This window comes from Triticum dicoccoides, chromosome 2B, assembly GCF_002162155.2.
Source record: "Triticum dicoccoides isolate Atlit2015 ecotype Zavitan chromosome 2B, WEW_v2.0, whole genome shotgun sequence".
NCBI lineage: Eukaryota > Viridiplantae > Streptophyta > Magnoliopsida > Poales > Poaceae > Triticum > Triticum dicoccoides.
This window is the reverse complement of record NC_041383.1, coordinates 104,394,605-104,399,118: the sequence shown is the minus strand read 5'-3', so window position 1 is coordinate 104,399,118 and position 4,514 is coordinate 104,394,605. Positions and strand designations below refer to the sequence as shown.

Genomic DNA, 4,514 nt, shown 5'->3' with positions numbered 1-4,514 from the left:
GATGGACTTTATAATGGGCAGGCAAAAATTCGTATTATTTACACAAAATAGTTGTTCCATTATAATTCAGAAACCCCACGACATTTTTGCCTGCCCATAGGAGGCATTATCATAATAACGGAAATTATTCGGGGTGATTAGTAGCTCTAATCCCGGAGCCAAAGCACCTGAAAACGGCAACCACTTACCCTAATCACCCGTCATTAGAAAAGAAAGCATCCGGCGCCCAGACATCTGGAGCCGCTCCCAGCCTCCAATCCGACCACAGCGCGGCGCCTTTCCGCCTCCGGAGAGCGACGCCGCCGGGATCGCACCACCACCACCATCCCGTCCCCAAAAGCAACGAGCCTCCTCCTCCCCCTCCCCCTCCCGTGCCGAATTCGTTTTGGCTGCTGATGACATGGTTAGCAACCGTACGTAATCGCCACTAGCAGTCTAATCTAAATCTAATCTTTAATGGTAATAATCGTGACTACCAGCATCACCTTTTCTTTTCAAGCGTTCGGTTTTTCTGTTCCGGGTGACGATAATAATCCCGACGTCGCATTCGCATCCGTTTCATCCGATATCTGGACGCGGACAGCGTGCGCATCCATCGTTTTTTTTACGCGTCGCAAGAAAAGCATGTCCCCTCCGCCGTTCCATCCCGTCGCTGTCCCCGTCCGACAATGCGTTGCTACAATGCCGGAAGATGTGCAAAAACGCAATCGCTGTCCCCGTCCGGCAATGCGTTGCTACAATGCCGGAAGATGTGCAAAAACGCCGAACAGCACGTAAGATATTCCAGGCTCCTCGGTGCCCAAAACAAGGCTGAAAACACAAATACGCTTGTCCAGCAACTACTCGTCGAGAAAGAAAAGAAGAGAAGGGGGAGCGAAGCGGTCGCGAGGCAAAAGGGATACCACGTGGAGTGTAGGATAGATACTTGGTGGCAGGTCTCTACGAGGGCGAGGAGAAGCTGAACTGAATTCCCGTCTTTCCACTGTCGTGCTGAGATTGCTTCAGAATGTAGCAGTAGTTCACCTGAAACAAATGCAGTAAAACAAGTTTGTTAGTCAGGAGGCAGGCAGGCACACCACATGATGATCTGTAATCTGGTGCAAAGGAAATTCAGGAGGACTATCGAAACATACCTCGACCCGGAACAGTTTAGTCGGCAAAATAATGCCAACGCCAGCACTACTCCTAAACGAACGACGGAATTCATCAAGCGACAAGTTTTTGTACTGGCCCTCCGACAGTTTCACAAGATTCCCAGCAGTGAGAAATGCATGACCATGTATTCCAGCATCTCTAAACACCTTCAGAGGCAGATCAAAGGAAAGGTCCGCAAAGGCAGAAACAGCAAGATCGCCACCCAAGTAATCCCTCCCTGGAACAGCAGCAGAACCATCTTCCGACTCGCCGGGGACAAGCCTCCGTGCTTCTGTCGGGCCAACCCCTCTTGTTCTGAAACCAAGCAAGGATGATATTCCACCCAGGCTGCAAACTGGAGAAGAGTGACCTCCCAGGTTAAATCTATCAGTCACAGGTGTAGACGAATTCATAAATCCTTTTGCCAGTGGTAAAACAACACCAGCTCCTACACCACATTGAGAGCAGCGTTCCAGAATCCAAAAGGCACGGCAGCACGAACATCAAACTCCTGAAGCAAAGTCAAAAGCACCATATTGTAATAAGTTAATAATAATGAGAATGGATGTGACAAGTATACTTCTCCATTATTGTGAGGAACCATAAAAAGGAACAGAGAAATAATAAATAGATTGGTGCTAAAGAAATCGTGAAAAGGGGGACAGAAAAGGCTGAAAACAGACCTGGCGAAAAAAATTCAATCCTTTGTTATCCCAAAGACCACCAACTTGAGAGGATGAGAGAAATGGATATCCTTTTGTTGGCCTGATATGTGAATCCCTTCGATCAATCTTGTATGTGTATTTCAATGCAGATAGAAGGTTATGCCCTAACTGCCTTCGGATGGACGTTGACGCGAGGCGTGACGGATCAGTCAAGGTACGCCATGTAAGGTTGTAAGATAAATCGTGGTGCCTGGTTGAAAGCAAACCAAATGAAAGACCAAGCAGACGCTCCTTGTACGATGAGAACTTCATCCAATCTTGTGACAACAATGAAGCCCAAGCCATCAAGGGTGTTGGTATTGATTTAAATCTTGGCAGCGAGACTCCTATGCCAACCTCTGTTGTTTGGTCCCAACCATATGCAACTGAAGCATCCCAGATGTCTGCATAGCCAGCCAAATTCTTCCACTTAACAGCCCCTTCCAGTGACCATGCTTTTGCCTACAAACGTAGTGAATACACACTCATGCATCAGATGTGATAACCTCTGAAATAGTAGTGGAGATTGCCATGCAGTAAAAACAACAGTGTTTTTTTTCCTGCCCTTATGATGCCAACAATATAGGTTCGGTAACATCATGACCTATAAAGTTATATTTATACTAAAGTATTTGTATTCAGTATAGGGTAAAGGTAATTACCAAGTATACTTCTCAACAGAACAATTATTTTAACAAAACACATGACAATGCGTTCACTTATTTTTAACAAAACACATACATCCAAACTATATTTTGATTAGAGCACAATGAAACATCAACTGAACCTTAGTAAATGCAGCTTTTTGTTCCGTACTTAAAAAGTAACTGTTAGAAACGTTGAAACATTAGTATTATTTTTTGAGCTAGTTGAAACTTGAAAACATCGGTAGAATGTGCTGAAGATCAAACAAACAAGGTAATCTATAGTTGTGAAAGTTGCATGTTGAACACCGATAAATGAACTCATAGCTTGATCATCCAGTGCAATCACCAACAAATCGAACCAAGTGGAGAGCGCACCTCGGGCTTGGAGAAGATGCCGGCGTTGCCGCTGATGGGGATGGCGGGCTCGATGACCTCAATGACGACGTTGGCGGTGCCGGGCAGCTCGGGCGGGCCGGCATCGAGCGTGATGTTGACGGCCTCGAACACGTCGAGTCCGCGGAGCCGCGCGCTGGCATCGGCCGCGGCGCTCAGCAGGTCCTGCACGGTGGTGGCGGAGCGGAGGAGATCGGCAACCTCCGCCTCGATGAGCTCCTCCCGCGTCTTGGCGTTGCCCCTGATGATGACGTCGTGGACGCGGATCCCCACCAGGTCCGAGGAGAGCCTCCGGAACACGGACTGCACCTTCTCCCGCTCGAGGGCCGCAGCCGCCCGCTCGTCCAGCTCCTCCTCCTCCTCGTACTCGTACTCCTCCTCGGCGATTTCTCCATCGGCGCCGTCGGCCATGGCTGGGGTTTGGGGCAAGAGGAGAGAGCCTTCCGAGCTTTCTCTTGTTTTTTCAGATGCGGTCTTTCGTGCTTACCAAGCTCACGACAAGCGGGATGGGCCGGAACCCCAATATTTACCTAACCTAACAGCAAGCAGTACAAACAGGAAACAGCAAGCATTCATCATTCATGATCAACAGCAGCATGACATGAGTAGCAAGCAACAGCAGCAACACAAGCATTCAAGAGCAGGATGACATTCAGCTAGCAAAAAGAAGCACCTAAACTGAAGCAGAAAGCAGTACTACACTAGTACACTACGAGTACAATCTACAGGCATTAAAGAGCAGCAGCTGGCATATAGTGGCGGAGCTAGCATTTGACGACAGGGTGGTCCGCCCCAAAAAAATGTTATAAGAACATGACATGTGACAGTTCTAACAAATTACCAATATCACAAAGAAAAATATCAATATGGTCTTACAAATACAAACATACTAAAATTCTCAATTAAATCTCAGTTTGCATAAAGAAGCCTACATATTAAATTCTGTAATAAAAACTACTTTTTATCAATAAAGCTAATTGAGGCATAAATGTTGTGCAAAATTATGTACGTGTTCATGTGCAGAAAATTGGGGTAAAAAAGAAAAACCCTAAATCTGAAATTGGGGTATTTTAAGGTACGAAATCAGTTGCTACTGGTTGCCGCGCTGACCGGAAGATGACTAACCGGCTTTGCAGGAGGGCGGCCTGGCGGGGGCAGGGGCGCAACAGGACTTGCGCGCAGGGTAGGGGCCGGGCGGGAAGCCGGGAAGGGGAGGCGCGAGCCTCTGGGCGGCTGGGCTCCGGGATCCGGTCGGCTACCGGCGAGGTCGCGAGGAACGACGAGGCGCTGGGTGTCGGTCGGGGTCGGGCAGGGGAACTGACGGCGAGGCGGCTGTGCGAGGACGACGAGGTTCTGCTCGATGTGGACAGACCGTGGCTGCGTTCCTTTTTTCCTCCTGGATTGCGTTAGTGGGCCGTTTTTTTTCTCTCTGGCCCAGTAAGAGACGTAGGTATTATCACCCCCACCCTTTCTTTAGCACGGCGAAGGTTCAATGTCGGGAAGCAAGGGGAAGGTTCAATGTCGGGAAGCAAGGGGAAGATTGAGGATCTGATGAAGGAATTGGCTTTGAACGAGGAGGACCTCGACGACGTGGTGTTCGATGAAAAAGACGCCCCAGCAGAGGAGGATCTCAAGT

At 48.5% G+C, this 4,514-nt stretch overlaps 1 pseudogene; it reads right to left on the bottom strand.

The window, feature by feature from the left end:
• Positions 1-573: 573 nt before the first annotated feature.
• Positions 574-4,222, bottom strand: LOC119362372 (annotated as a pseudogene).
• Positions 4,223-4,514: the final 292 nt, after the last annotated feature.